Below are 16,739 nucleotides of genomic sequence, written 5' to 3'. Positions count from 1 at the left end.
AATGCTTTGATTGGCTCGTTGAGTGCGCCTAAAAGTGTAATATCACGCGAAAGCGGCTAACATTCTGGCTTATAATGGGTTCTGAAAGCCGTACTACGAATACGTGCAACTCCATGGGTGTGTATTCTTATGCTAGTTTATCAGCAACTGTCTGGTATGGGCCGGAGCGCGAAAGCTTAGGCCTAACGCTTCGCTTTGATATCTTAACGACGTAAACCGGTACGCGCAGCAGAGAGTACGCTGAATGCGAGACGTTCAAGCAGTTCCCGGTCGCGTGGCCATCTGCACACATCGGCAAAGCGTGACTGGAGCCTTGGAGGCTCCTTGTCCACAATACCGCTGCCGCGGATGACTTCTTTCTGCGAGCAGGTGAACTCATTTTCCGAAGCGACAAATGCGGGACTGCCGGCTTGATGGCAGGGTTGTTGTCAGTAAAAATGTCGTCCGCCATAAAACAGTTGCAGAACTGCTCCCGCCAAGTTATGTGCGCCTCCGCCACTGTCACACACACACACGAGTCTGACAGACCGACGTTTATTGGATTCCACCATGACGCGCGGATCTAGACAACGTCAGCGACACGCTAGAAGCCTGGCAGACAAGGAACGGGGCTGCAGCTCGAGTTGAAAACACCGCTGGCGTCTCCACTCGCAATCCTCTCTCTCCTCGTAAGAAGCTCAAGCGGCGTTGGCGCGCGGGCGTCGAAAATTTGCCGCTACTGAAGCGGCTCACACCAGTGCGGAGTGGCTTTAATTTCGTTAAGCTGGGTGCACTCTGGGCTGGAGCAATAAGTACGCCGGTCACCTCTCTCTCGATTTTGGCTTTAGAGGGGGCCGGCGGCTGAGCCGGAAGTGGGCCTCACTTCCTGCGGGGGCATCGTCCGGCAGGTTTTCAACTGCGTGGACCTCAATAAAATCAGAAAGCGTAATCCGACCTATTTGTGGGAGGACACTTTATTACGGCTTAAGTAGAGCGCAGTTACAACTGTTCCGCTCCGACCGCGCAACTCCTCCCGCTTTTTCTTTATTTTTTTTCTCACGGTACTGATCCTTGTTTCGAAGCCGGATTTGGTGTCGGGCTGTCTGAAAATAAATCAACACAAAGGTTGAAAAAGGACTACAGGCTTAATTCACCTCGCGTGATGGTTTTTAAACGTGGAGCGTCTTTTGATTGAAAGAAGTATTCTCCGCTACCTCACAGCCATCCACAAATAAAGATAGTTAACACCCCTGGCCAATCTGATAACGCAAGAGCTGGTGAATAGCTAGCGACGCGCGTTAATGGTTACTTGAATTTTACAATATCTGCACGTGATACCTATACGTACACTCGACCTGGCACATGAAATGAGAACATGAAGGTATAAACCACAACACGCAACATTGAAAAATACTGTTCGTAAAAGGCCAAATAACGACGCGCTATTAGTATCTCAGGGAAGAAAAAATTCTAAACTTTTGTTACTGTAATTAAGCCACACGCCGATTTGACTTGCATGGAAAGAAATTGCTCTCTTTGGGTGTTCTCGTTCATATTTAGTAATCGGTTCTCATTTTTTCATGGCTGTACCGCTCTGAGTCGTAGGTTACAGAGTCCACCGCACGTAACCGAGTCGCCATGTAGCTTCCCGAAAAGTAATGGTCCTAAATCATTTTGAACTCTTTTAATACTCGCTTTTCGGCACGTTTCTGTTACGCAGACGGAGGAAGCTCATAAATAAAATTTTGATTTTCGAAAAACTCGGGTATCGCGTCGATGTAAGGAAAGGGAAAAAAGGAGGAGGAGGGTGCTCTCGAGCCTGAGAAATTGGCGCCGCAACTCTCCATTGGGGAATGTGCATAGCATTCACGGTAGGCATTGAAGTGGTTTTCACTAATGTGCACCCTGTAACCTAGGGTGGTTGACGTCTTTGGCCTAACGACGGTGTCTACCCAACGTTCAAACTGACCAAACGCCGTTTTTTGCACACTAGCCTTTCATTATTTGGTTTCGCCGTCGAGAGTTGCCAGAAAAAAATATAAAGAAAAAATATCGAGCGTACTTGAGTGTGCGCCTCGTGAGGAGTTCCCGGCGTTCGAGCTCCCGGAGTTCCCGGCGTTCGGCATTCGAGGAGTTCGAGCTCCACGTGAGGAGCTCGAAAAATACAAAAAATGCCAAGCGCACGTGAGCGTGGGCCTCAAAAGGGCGCCCGGTGCGTCCAGCGTGACCTTCAAGAACACTCTGCCCAGCGCTCGAGGCGTGACCTCTCGTGTGCTGTTGACCGCCGCCACCAGGGGTCCAACCGATGCAGTCGTGCTTCACGTCGGCTCCACCAAGTACCGGTCCTCTGAGGCGGCAATGGGATGCAAGGCCACTAAACTAGTACCAATCCACATAGATTCTCCCCACGATCACCGGGAGACCATATTTTCCCCAGGCAAGTCATTATTTCTCATTTTACGAGCCCGGGAAGTTTCGAAGCGGTGGCTGCCACGGTAACCCTAAATGAAGGGTTAGCCCGCCAGCGGCGGTTATGCAATGGATTCCTCTTCTAGAAAGAAGGCCGCGTCTCCGGTGGAGGATTTTGCGGTTTCTGGCTCCGGCATTAGCCAGATGCAAGTCGAAGTGGAGGGAGAAGAAATTACAACCGAGGATTTTCAGGAGGGCTCCGGCTGGACTCACGTGGTCTCAAAAGCTAAGACTCAAGGCAAGGAGGCTACACGGCCGGCGACACACGAGCGGCAATCTCGGCCTCGAGAAAGGAACCCGTACGCCAAGAGAATCATCTCCTCTACGGCGAGGGCGTCTAACATTACGAATGCGCTACCACGTGAAGACATCAAAATCGTCGTCAGGTGTCGGGGAGGCCTAAACATTGCCAAGCTGCGAAGGCCATTCGCGCGGCAGCGGGGGTATCAAGGGAAGACGGCGCGGCAGACACGTTCTGCCCGAATGTACACAAGAAAGTCGTGGTGGTGAGCACCCCGCACGAGAGACGAGCCCGGGCCTACGCCAGAATTCAGTCCATCCGTATTGGAGATCGAGTGCACGAGGTAGGAGCATACCAAACTACGGCAGACGCCATGTTGAAGGGAATAATACGAGGAGTTCCAGTGGAGGACACGCCCGCAGAAATCCACCGGAACATCTTCCACCCACGCAACCCCTGGCGCGCGGAGCGCATCGCATTGGCAGTACAACGGTGATCGTGGCCTTTGAGGGGCTGAAGGTGCCCAAATATGTGTGCTGTGAAGCGGTACTCCTCCGGTGTAGCCTGTACCGCAAGCACATTGACGTGTGCAGACAGTGTGGTAGGGTCGGACACAGGAGGGACGTATGCCCCAATCCCACTGCTAAAGTGTGCTTCGACTGCGGCGCTAACAACCCGACAGAAGGGCACGACTGTAAGGTCAAGCGCAGGATCTGCGGGGGGCCACACCCAACAGGTGATCGCGACTGCAAGCATCGATAGAAGGTACCTTACGTGGTGACCTGGCGGCAGTGAGAAAGGAAGATGTAGGAGCAGCGTGCGAGACGGCAGCTGCCGAACCCGACGAGTTCCCAGAACTGAGGGCGTCAGCGGAGAGAGCAACAGCCGCTGCTACCGAGCGGAGCACGTCACGTTTTAGCAAGAACAGCAGGGGCCGAAGTGCGAGTCGCCAGCGTGGCAGATCCAAGTCAGGAGAGCGCGTAAGGCAGGCGGACGCCACTAAAGCAGGAATTAGGAAGAGGGACCCATCACGTCAGCAGAGCCAATTGCCGAGGGGTGGAGGTAACAGCGGGGACAAGAAAGGCGACAAGAGGGACTAGGAGACGGAGCTACTCGAGAAGAACGTAGTCATGCTTACCAGAGAAAACGAGGTACTCAGCAGAAAATTCGCGGAGCTCACGGCAGCGCTGGACAAGTCCAACAAGGAAGTGATGGTGCTCAAGCTGGGTCTTCTAACGGGACGACCCATGCCGACGCAGCAGTGGGCGGTGGAGCGGCAATGCGAGTGGCGACAACAACTGCCACCGCATCAACAGGCGGAGCGGACGCAGACCCCGGCCCCCGCAGCCCTTCAGGCTATGGAAGAGGAGACTGTGGAAGACGAGACGACGACGGTGGCAGCGATACCGGTGCCCAAGAGGAGGGCCACCGAAAGCCTTAAAGAGCGGAGAAACAACGAGAGGCTCAACAGAATAGAAGAGCAACACAACGCGACAATTAACGCATTCAATGAGCACTTTGCGAACATTGACACCGCACTGCAATAAATCATGGCGGCGCTGCAGGCGTCAGGAGGACAGGTACCAAGTCAGCAACACCACCCACCACAAGCATGGATAGAACAGCCAAATCAGCTACAGCAGTAGGGACCACGCGAGGCCTCCTGTTCTGAGAGCGGAATTGTAACGGCTTCGCCAGAAAGAAGGCAGTCGTGCAGCAACACCTGGGGCAGACGACCATGAGGCCCGACGTCATCGTACTGCAGGAGACCATTACCGAGGAGGTCAAGCTCCCGGGCTACAAGGCGAGCGTCAGCCCGCCGAGCCTGCGGGACATGACCGGCAGCACCGGTAGAGGGGCCTGCATCCTGGTGAGGAAGGGCATCACCATCCTAGAGCACGAGGTTTGGCGTGAACAGCCTGACTGAGCACCCTTTCATCGAGGTGGTAATCTGGAATAAGAACAGGAAGGAGTGTACATTCATCCTAAGCGTCTATAGCAGCCCGGCACACAGGAAACAGAAGTTCAAGGCTCTGCTCCACAAGGCAAACCGCATCGCCGGCCCAAGCAACAGACTGGTCGTGTGCGGAGACTTTAACGAGCCAAACCAGACCTGGGGTTATAGCAGGACACTGGTCACGGGCCGGGACGTCCTGCTGGACGCGACCGACATTGGGCTGACTACATGTAATATAGCCACACTTGGGACGGTACCCAGCTGACTCACGCAATAGACACGCGGAGGTCATTTTGGGTAGGCTACGGATAGGGCACACCCATGCAACGCAGTCGTATCTGCTGACGGGATCATCCAGACCCCAGTGCAGCAGGCGCGGCGACGCCCTATCCGTAGTTCACATTCTCATTCAATGCAAGGCACTTGACACCACATGACGCAAACACTTTCCACAACTATACAGACAACACATCCCGCTTCACCCGTCACACGTTTTAGGAGACGAGCCCATGTTTTCCATCAAGCGTGTTTTTACGTTTCTCACTGATGTCAAGTTTTTACATTTCATTTCCTACCATGCATCATGACAACCTGGCCCTTTACACGAGTCATCTTCATGCATTCGCTTCACTTTTGTTTTCACTTAAACAATTTAGTATTTAATCCCAGATCTGTCCTCATCAAATAACTTTGTCCTTGGTGCTCTTTGCCCTTGTCGGCCTTGCGCCATTAAACTCAAACCATCATCATCATCATGACCCTGATCACCGCCTCGGTGGACGCCACGTGAATCGGCAGCTCGGTCACCCGAGACATGACGCCGGACATCCCGTTCGTTCGGAGCGCCTTCAGCGACAATGCGGGCACGGGGGACTTTGGCTGGCGGAACACGGGGCACGAGCTGGGCAGCATCCACTACATCGTGGAGATCGCCATCCCGCTCAGCAGCGGCGGCACGGGCACCAACTCCAGCAACTGCGTTAGGACACACACAGTCACCGACTGGGACGCCTTCCGAGGGTCACTACCGGCCGAGAAGGTGGTAGTCGAGGACATCGAGGAGTGGACGGCGGGGCTCACGGAGCGGGCGGCGGCAGCGACCAGAGGAGATCGCGACGGATGCTAGTATCGAGCCAGTGGACAACAGACTGGCCCATCCCAGAGGCCAAGAAAGCCTTCCTGGCGAGGTGGAAAGCGCAACGTACCAACAGGAAGCTCCGCGAGAAGACCGCGGAGCTAAACCAAGTAATCGAGGCCCACTGCAGAACACTGTGCGCCAGCGATGGCACGAGATCTGTAACGCGGCGGACGGGCAGATGCAATGCGGCAGGACATGGACCCTGCTGCGGCACTTCCTGGACGAAACCAAGACCAAGTCGCAGAAGCAAGACCGTCTAAGCAGGATCATGCGCGCAGCGGTCACGAAATGACGTGAGGACGAGGTGTGAAGGCGCTTGAGCGCCAAGCAAGTGCCGGCACCCCGGCGGTGCAACACGCGGACTACCAGGGTGCGGCCAACTCGAGCCCGGGCAGAGACATTGAGGTATCGGAGGTCCAAGCGGCCCTGCAGGACCTCAATACCAGATCGGTGGCAGGCCCAAATCGAGTGACCAACAATGTGCTAAAGAATCACGGCGAGTCGGCGATCGCTAGCCTGACAGACTACTACAACCGGTGCTGGCGGGCTGGGACACTTTACCCGGCAGTGGAAAGCGGCCAAAACCATCCTGATACCCAAGCCGGGCAAGCCGCTGGACATTGGGAACCTCCGGCCCATCTCGCTCACGTCCTGCGTGGGCAAAGTGCTGGAGCACGTCCTGATGAACAGGTGGCAGCGGTACCTGAAGGAGTCGGGCTCTACCCGGACACGGTCATCGGCTTCAGGGGCAAGCTAGGTACCCAAGACGCTATGATCCAGCTCAAGAATAAAATTTTGGACGACAACACCAAGACGAGGGACAACCGTGTTGTGCTCGGCCTGGACCTGCAGAGCGCCTTTGACAAGGTGACGCATTCTGCGATCCTGGCGCAGGTTTCGAGGCTGAACATGGGTGAGCGATCGTAGAGATACATCAGGGATTTTCCGTCGGGTCGCATGGTTGAAGTTCACGCTGGCGACCTTCATCTACCGGAGAAGAAGCTTGGCAGCGTGGGGACCCCGCAAGGGTCAGTCATCTCGCCGCTGCTGTTTAACCTAGTGATGATCGGAGTGGCCTACCGGCTCTCGCGCGTCGGCGGGGTCAGGCCCACCATCTACGCCGACAATATCACGCTCTGGGTCAAGGGTGGCAGCGACGCCCACATTGAAGACACGCTACAGGTGGCGGCGGATGCCATCGGGGAGCAACTGGACGGCTCGGGGTTGGTGTGTTCACCGAGCAAGTCGGAGTTGCTAGTGGTGCCAGCGAAGGGAGTAATAAAGAAGAAGCGAGGCCCGAGAAGGGACGGCGACAAAATCATGATACGAATGAGCGGCGGCCAGGGTATCCCCTCGCGTCGAAAAGATCCGGGTGCTGGGCATGCTCCTAGAGCGAAACCAAGCCAATGGCGAAACCATCAACCGCCTAAGTGCCAAAGTCGACACGGCCATACGCCTCATAAAGAGGATATCGAGCAGAAGGGCCGGAGGCATGAAGGAGGCTAGCCTCACGCGGCTGGTCCAGTCCTTTGCCATGAGCCATATTGCCTATGTGGCGGCATTCGACAATTGCAAGGTACACGAACGCAACAGGATCAACGTGCTCATACGAAGGGACTACAAGGCAGCCCTTGGGCGTTTCGACTATGCAAGCACGGAGAAGTTCCTGTCGCTGGGGGCGCACAACACTCTCGAGACGAAGCGCAGAGAACCACCCAGCTGGAGCGGCTCTCAGTCACCAGAACCGGCCGGCACGTGCTCCGTAACCTAGGACAGGAGCCCAGGAGAGCGGACGAGGAGATAGCGGAATGAGCGGAGGTACTAGAGTCTGTGCGGAGACATGTGCAAGTGTGCCCGGTACCCAAGAACATGAATCCTCCAAAAAACAGGGAGCGGAGGGCGGCAGGGGCCAGAGCCTTGATCGACCTCCGCGCCAGAGACAGCGGTGCCCTATATGTGGACGCGGTAAGTATCAGGACAGGAGGGGAGCTTTCGCCGCGGTGGTGGTCAGTCTGGTCACCGGCGAGACGAAGGCGACGGCGAGCGTGTGGACAAGGTTGGCGCATCGGGCCGAGGAGTTAGCCATCGCCCTGGCCCTCGCCGACCCCGGATGCACGACCGTGCTGAGTGATTCCAGGACCGCGGTGCGGAACTACGCCAGAGGCAGAGTGTGTGTGACAGCAGTGCGGTTGCTGCGCGCGGTGAACCTAAATGACAGAGCAGTACAATCAAGTGGTTCCCGGCCCACGTGGGAAGGGACGAGTCGGCCCGAGGTAACGCAAACCACAACGAGACGGCCTACGAGGCGGCGCTAGGTTTCACATACCGCGCCGCCCAACCGACCGACTCGACGAAGGAGTGGTGGTGCGAGGCCAAAGACAGGATGACAGAGTACAGTGAATGTTCAAATGGTATAGACTAGGGCGCAGGACTATGCCCCCGCCCCACCCGGACCTGACCCGAAGCGAGGCGGTGACGTTCCGGCAACTGCACACTGGATCGCTACCCACGCCGGTGCTCATGAAACATGTGTGTTCTAGCGTACATGTAAGTGACTTGCGTCGCGTGTGTGAATCGGAAAGAGCTACTGCGGCCCACATTTTGTGGGATTGTGAACAGAATCCGAGGGAGGCATGGACAGTGACGACGAGATCCCGCTGCGGGAAGCGACCAACGGGAAGAGCAGACACGGGCCGTCCAGTGGACCTCGGCTGCCCTCGAAAAGCAGCGCCCGAGCGAAAGCGCCAGGTGCTCGCTACCACCCCAGCACAGGGGCAGGCGCGGGTGCCCGAACAAGGCGGGAGTAGCGAAGGCTGCTCGCCTAGTAAATGACGCCACGCCGAGATGATGTGCGGCCGCATTTTGTTATTCACCCTGGCCCTTTACACCAGCCGTGCTCATAGTTTTTAACTGATTTTATTTAGTGTTCTCTCCTCATCAAATAACTTTGTGTCTGGCGCTCTTGCCCATGTCGGCCTTGCGCCAATAAAATCAAACCATCGTCATCATGTGCGGCCGCATTGCGATCCCCCTCCCCTCGTGGGGCTAGGATAGTCGTCCGCCGGATGATCAAATAAAGTCTTTTCACTCACTCGCGTGCTGTTCCCCTCACCAGGTAACGTGCATTCGCGCCTGAAGTGGGGAGCACAGACGCTGAGTTGGCGCTACTGACACCGAGTTTGTGAAGCCGGTTGCCGTGGGTTGTAGCACGTGCTAACGTGGTCCACTTTGGAAAAGATGTGAAAGCCTGAGGCTAAAACGATCCGGGCCTGTCAATCGTGGCGAAAATTAACGGACAACCCATGTGAGGTGCAACAGATGGGTGTCCGACGAAAGGAGAGGGGCCGCTCCCAGTGAAACGTGCGGCAATCTTTTTGCCGATGGTGGGAGCGGAAAAAAGCAGCCAAATGAGCGAACAAAGAGCGAAGTTGGCTGCCTTTGTCAACTCTCCCATCAAACGGCGGGAGGAACGAGCAGCTGCTCGATGCGTGAGAGGCAGATCAAAGCCATTCGAAAGCGTCAAAGCGGATCGCAAAGCAAGCTATGCCAAGCGACAAGGTTACAAAGACCAAGAACGAGTTGGGCTCATTGGTTATACATGACAAAAGTATACAAAGTATACAGCGCAGAACACCTTTTGGTCGTTGTTATTCTGCGCTGCAAAGTTTTGTTAAGATCACAAAGCTTTTAGGCAACGCGAAGCGAAAGCAAGGCTCCTGAGGAGTTCAAGTGGACATTAGTGCTTTCGCATCCTCAGAGCATAATAAGTGCTCAGGTGCTGTAAGGTTTGGGAGCGGACGGCCGTGGTTTGATTACGTCTGTGTACTGCTGCGGCCCCCTCCATGTGCTACGGAAATGCGGAGACGTCGTCACCCTCCAAAGGGCCTGCTACCAATTTAGGTCTTCACGACGCGAGGCGCGCCACGAAGCGAGCAAGGCCGCGCCCTACCTGGGATGCGGCCCCCTTGGACTGTGTTGGGTGGCGCGGCCGCAGGCAGGTGCTCCTCCGCATGCCCCTTGCTCGGTTAGCGCGCAATGTATCCTGCCTTGCTACCAGCTTTTAGGTTAAACAAAGTTTTAAATGCAGAGCATTTCAGTAACTCACGATGTCACCCGCGTTGACGTCCGTCGTAGTCCGCACCGTCGTTGTCCGCACCCCTCCCTCTGCACTATATAAAAAAATACTATCCGGCGCCTGGTTTCGATCCCTCGACCCTGCGGGCGGAATGCAATGTACATGGTGCTCTACCCACTGCGCCACAAAACGGACACAGAATGGGAGGCTACAAACGCGCCTTATATCCTTGACTCATTCAAACTACGTCAAGAAGCTGCTGATACAACGCATTCACTACCACCAACTCCCCAAACACTAAACGTTAACGCAATACACCCACCCCTATGCGACGCATTTACTCGAGTCCCCCTCGCGGGGAGATGGGACCGCCAAAAACAGCGCGTTGTGGACTGCGCAGTAAGGTGCCGGCACGTGCGAGAACCGCTCGCGCTGTTCGTTCCAGGCAGGGGGCGCGCGAGCACTGCGAAGGCGGGAAATTTGAACTGCTTTGGACAAACCTCCGTTCAATTCATCAAAAGAGAAGTGAGACAGGGAGGCGAACAGCGTGATGGGTAGTAGCAGTAAGCGGATAACGGTGCCACAGGCCGTTATGACGAATCACTGCTCTGCATTTACGACAGCTTTCACGTTGAGTGGAACGGCTTTAATTTTTTTTCTCCTTCTGCTTGATGTTTCGTGTTTCCTTCTTGTTTTGAAGCGGAGCGTTCTATGCCTCACTTGCGCAGCAGATCGTCGCACCAAGACTCACTGCAAAAAAGCTAAATTTACCCAATGTGTTTTTTACAAACGGCACACGACGACGACGACGACGATGATGATGATGATGATGATGACGACGATTATGTAACGCGAAGTGCCTCTAGAGCAAGGCGCTTCCGGTGATCGCAGTCGATCTGGGTCCCTCACGGTATGAAGCCTACGTGTATTCGATTGCGCCACTTTTTTATTCAACAAACAAAAGTTTATTTGCATAATGATATTTATTATATAGAGGAAGAACACATGGCTGTACATTCGACTACATTCTGTTACATATAGACGGGCTCAGGTGAGCATGCGGCGGCTGCAACATCTTTTGTTTGCTTTATTTCCTTAATCTTTACTTCTGCTCCTTCAGTTTGCGTCCAAAAGAAGACAGAGTGGTGGATAAGAAACCTGAATGGCGAAAGTAATCAGGAGGGGACAGAGAAACACATCTATGACAATAAAGGAAAACGGTATATTTGCTACACATTCCGGGCTGGCGTGTTTCCCTTCGTAAAAGCAATCATACTCACACGATATAGAGAGCATTTCCGTTCCGACACGGTCGAAGCAATTTGGATTTTCGAATTTAACTTTCACTCAGGTTGGGCGGGAAAAAGCTTCACGTTCTGACTATCTTTCACCTAAGGAAAGTATTTGATTTTTTCTCTTTCACTCGCAGAAGGCATATATGTTCTACCCAATGAGAGGAAGGTGGTCTTTTGCTATCTATCTTGCTCTTGGTCGCGGGATGGAGTCCCGGCGACACCGCTTAGACCCCAAAAACCATGTTGTAAGCTCTCTACGCCCCACTGCAAGCAGTTGATAGTTGTCCTGTATATATTCTGTACATAAAATGTACGTATCGGAGTGTGCCTTGTCCCTCATAGCGATACGAGACAAGCCTGTGCGTATACTGACGGAAGCAAGAACCAAACTCTACTTGTGCCCTCGGGCTTTTTGTTTCGTGAATGTAGGTAACCTGATGAAACGGGAACAGCTTCCCCGGGTAATCCGTCACCGAGTGAGTGACTCAGCCATTGAATTTTTTCTTTACGTCATTCTCCTCTGGTACTGCTTTGTCATAGCGATTTTTGTAACAACCAATCGAATGCGTAGTTTTAATTTGCTTTTAAATAACAAAACACCACGAGTGTTGGTTGTGGGCTTTGCCTTTATATTCCCCCTCTCCCCATGCCCCCCTTTGTGCTGGCTATTATGAAAGGTATAGGATGGCTATAGTGGGGATTCGGAGCAAGAAAATTCATAAATAAAAATTCGGTCGGACCAACTTCAAACACAAGCTTACCAGCGAAAGGATGCTACGCATTAACAAAAAACTGCCCAACATGGTGGGCGGAACAGCCCCGGCACGACAATACCCTCCGAATGTTACCGCTCACTTTGCCTCGATGCAGACACCAACAAAAACCGCGAAACTTACTGTGCCGAAGCGACACCGAGGCACACAAACGAATCGACCAGGAAACGGTGCTCTTCCCCATGAAACCTTACCTTAGTAACCGCAGAAAACTCGATATGGGGAGCCCCGCCGTTCTTTCTCCTCCCAAGCGGCCTCTATTAGGTAGTACCATAGAATGACCACCAATAGACAGGACTAGAAGCAGGGGAAGACTTCCAACTTGATGGAAAGATGACATTCGAAAATTTCGTGGCAAAAATGGACAGAGCAGGATAGGAGCAGTTGGAAGTCCATGGGAGAAATGCTCACGTCCTGCAATGGACATAGATAGGCCAATGATGATGATGGTGATGATGATGGTGATGATGATGATAGTATTGGTGGTGGTGCTGATGATGTGTTGGATATACTACGCAACAGCAGCGGAGTAGCCGCAGACGTGAGATCTGACAAGACCTTTTCGTGGTTTTCCCGGTTGCAGGGGTTAGCATACCTATACACGAGTAAATCAAACGCGCAGTTGTCTTTAGTTCACTGCTGTTTCACACAAAGTAGAAAATTTCTCGTCCACTCGGCATTCGCTTTCGTAACCTTGCTCTACTCTTTGCGGCGAGAACTGATATTGGATTGTGAGGGTACCCTGCAGCTTTGCTTTCCTTGCGCTCACATGATTGTGGCATCTGAACTAGCTATAATGTAAAAGTATTTCGGCAATTTTAGTCAGCCAGTGGATGTAATAAAAAGGGAAGAGGAAAGTAGTAAGCATGCAGTCCTCTTTTCCTTGTTGGCGCTACTATGTAACGTCATACCTGAGAGGAATAATGACCACCGGCTGCGTCGTCAAACCCTATAACACCTTTCATGGGGCCAAGAAGCATAACAATTCAGTCACTGTGGAGTTTAATTCGCTACATGCAATTTGAAATGGCTGTAGCAGCGTAATGAGTCATTTGTTGACGTATGGCGCATATCTATTATATACTACGGACAATCATTTTACGTCATCAGAAGCCGACGCCGATGAGGTGCGAAGCTGGGGCCGGGGCGTGGATGGACCCGCACACTCCACCGAAATGTCAAGCGGTGGCAGAACAGATGAGGCGAGCCATGGTTGAGACTGATGACCGATCCCTATACAGAATGCACAATTTGACCTTGGGTCAGTCCAGGAAGGCAATGTGAACTGCCCGGCTTCGTCGTCGTCGCAGATGCTGGTGCGGGACGCTTCGGGCAAATGTCGTCTTCCTGTTCTTCTGATGGCGTCACATTATATAACCATGCGGAATTCCCGCACAGTGCGCAGCTGGGTCGAGCGCTGCACAGGGTTGCTACATGAGTTCAAGGCTTGATGCAAGTCTAGTATTTTAGCAGAATGGCGGGATTTTTACGCGTGCGTGCTTACAGCCTCTTCCTGACGATTGCCGTCGGAGGTGTATGAAGCTCGCTTAGGTCAAAAACGCGTCGGTAAGCAACACCAGGGATTGTTTGTGTGCGGCGCTGCAGGCGGGAGCGTTCGAAACGCGCCGTCTGCTACGGTGCATGACCATATTCAAAGCTCCCTCCCGCACCAGCGCTGCCGCTCACGTTCAGCAGTCAAAGTTGTTTATTGCCTCTTTTTTATTTTCAACTAATACATGCATGAATGACTTGATCCCTAGCCTATTGGCTAGTAATGGATCCAGGGAGGCCAACGCGAAGACGACGACGAAGACGACAACGACGACGTGGAGTGGGACCCGGAGCCCCTCCTCACGTACGGGGAGGTGCTGGAGTGGTACCGGCTCGGCCGGCGCACCGCTCCGGCGCCCCACCCGGAACTAACACGACAGCAGGCAGTGCTACTACGCCAACTACAAACACAGTCAGTGATCACGCCGGCGCTCGCGCGTCACGTGTGCCCGGACGTGTACGCCAGTGACGTGTGTAGTGTGTGCGGGCAACATCGCGCAACTCTGGCCCACATCCTGTGGGACTGTGCAGTGCACCCCGTGGAAGCTGCCGACCTCTACGGCCGGCTGCCGGACACCATAACGAGTGCCGTATATTCGACGGACCTGGCCGCACAAACTCTAGCCGTCCAGCAGCTCGAGGCTGCTCTCGCCAGGCAGAAGCGGAGCGAGTCGCAGACGGGGGGGAAAGGGACGAACTCCCGAGTACCTTTCGCGCACCGCTCACGCCGACGCCGGCGGGGCCTAGTCCCGAAGACGTCGTGAACGTGGGTGGGATGTGGAGGCTCTGCGCATCCCGACCTCCCACTCCCTGCTGGCCATAAATAAAGTCTTTCTCTCTCTCTCTCTCTCTCTCTCTCTCTCTCTCTCTCTTAAAAACATATTAAAAAGGAATCAGGGGTTATGCTACGTACAATCACTTGTTTGAAGGTTGTGCAGTATATACTTTGCCAATAAAAAGCATGGGTAGGAATAGAAAAGAGGCATTCAAGATAAATTACAGTGCTAACAACAAACTCTCGGTTCTATAAAGACAAATGAAACTATGAATAAGGCAGCTGTGCCTAGTTAACATTTCAATAACACACAGACAGCAGACCACACGTCAGGAATGGAGTACATCGTCAGTGGTAAAAAGCTACAGATACGATGGTTGCTCCCAAGACAGCAGCAGTCAAAATCGTGTACAAGGCATTGCAAGTCGATACTATTTTAACTAATTTTTTGCTTACTTTTTGTTCGTCAATGTGCTCGATATTGTTTGATGCGAAAAATAGTCTTTCAAAGCATGATCTACTCTGGTTGATCATTAAACCGATGACCGAAGGTCATTGCAAACTTTGACTACGACGTACTTGAGACGGCGTTGACCATACGTGCCATAAGAGAGAGGAATCAAAATTTTGCCCTCGGAGGCAGAGCCGCTACTTGTACCGGGTGTTTGGAAAGTAGTTCGGGGAAAGGGAAAGTTGGTACAAATGATTTTATATACGGTAATCTCGTAGCGTAAGCACAGACATTATTGCAGTTTCGGAAAATGGAGGTAGAGAGAGTGTACCAAGAGGGGGGGCATGATTTATTATTCGCAAGGATATGTTTTGTAGACATATTATGTGCTTGATGGACATGTGATAGGTAAATCCCAACAGTCGATATAATAGGTTATTTGAGATTGGATGGAACAGAGAGAAGTAGAGGGTGCGCAGATACCAGTTTCAAAATGCTGTCGGACTTTTGTCAGGGTAAAGCAGTCAGAGCAGTGAGACGACGTTATTTTTGCTCGTGAGCGGCTGTCTCCTACGGCTGAAGATTCTCGTCAGGGGTGTATGAAAGAACAATGACACCCAAAATAAGTGAACGCATGCTCGTGCGTCGAACGACCCTCTAGAATTTTTCTTAAATAGCTAGTTAGCCGCGCAGATGAATTCTCTGTGAATTCTCGTTAAAGAAAAACTGGAGCCAGTCAATATAGAGCTCAGGACAAAAAGGTAATAGCTGGTTTCTAAGCTGTGCCGCTTTGCGCTTTGCTCCGAGGGTCGGCCAGTGTAGGCCTTGATGGGGGAGTGCGCCGCGGTAGCCTCCAAATTAGTTCTTCGCTCTTTGATATTGAATTAGGCGTCTGCCGCTGGCAGGATGCGGGCCGACAGAGGACCGCGTGCTCGATCACTGGCGGGATAATCAAGTTTCCTATGAGCGGTGGGCGTGGAGGGTCCCTCTCTCCCTGTTCCCGGCGCTCTTTCTCTCTCTGTACACCTGGCATACCGAGCACTTGCCAATATTTTGGACTGGAGAGGGGAGGCTCTAGATGCCACAGGGTATATCATCAGACGTACGCTTCGAAGGCAGATTGATACTGAGTAGGAAATGCCTGTTCTTCCAACCAGTGCTTCTAGCGTTTCTCCATTCAGGGATAAAGAAAAGTATACGCTACGTAGCGTAACTTATGTCATCTACGTTAACTACGTAAGCTACGTAAGCTATATTCTCTACAAGATACAGTGCAAGGATTGCGACGTATCCTACATAGGTTAAACTGGATATTTTAAAAGAAGAATTCAGTAGCACCAGAACGATGTTAAACAAAGGCAATGCAAGCTTGAATGCCTTGGGGGATCATCACTTGACTACTAACCACTTCATCGAATGGGATTCTGCATGCATAATCGCTACAGCGCCTATCGACACGGCTACTTTTAGAATCCGTACACATTCAAACTAAAAACACGATTAAGCGGTTGCAGGGTAATCTCCTCGAGTTATACATGCGCACTCTACGCCACCCAACTTGTAAATAGTTGCGCCCTTTTAGACACCCTCTTCATTGCGAACAAGGGACCCGTAGGGGCCCTGAACCGTCTTATTTGATTAGTTGTTCTTTGACAAGGCGAGTGCCTGTTTTATTTCATCTATGGATCACCCTCGCCTGACGAGTTTTCATCGAACCTTGGATATAAGCTACGTAGCGAAAAGTTTCAGTGCTGTACATTTCTGGCTTGCCAGGATGACCGAAGGGGAACTGTGCGCCGCCTGTCCTACCTTTGCATAACATGGTCGGATATACGCCAGGACACTGCCAAAATTTGTTGGAGATTGCGTACTTTACGCAATTACTCTTCAAAAAGTTGATGAAAAACAGGTTAGAAGAAAACATCAAGGACTGTGGTTAGGCGTTATGTTGATACACACGGGGCTCTTGTGTTCGACTCTCGACAGCGAAGGTCTGTTTCATAAGATTCCCACTGATACACTTGCAGGTTATGTA

This window comes from Haemaphysalis longicornis, unplaced genomic scaffold, assembly GCF_048455015.1.
Source record: "Haemaphysalis longicornis isolate Haplotype H1 unplaced genomic scaffold, Haemaphysalis longicornis Haplotype H1 scaffold_4, whole genome shotgun sequence".
Taxonomy (NCBI): domain Eukaryota; kingdom Metazoa; phylum Arthropoda; class Arachnida; order Ixodida; family Ixodidae; genus Haemaphysalis; species Haemaphysalis longicornis.
The sequence above is the reverse complement of the archived record's forward strand: the minus strand, read 5'-3'. Positions refer to the sequence as shown.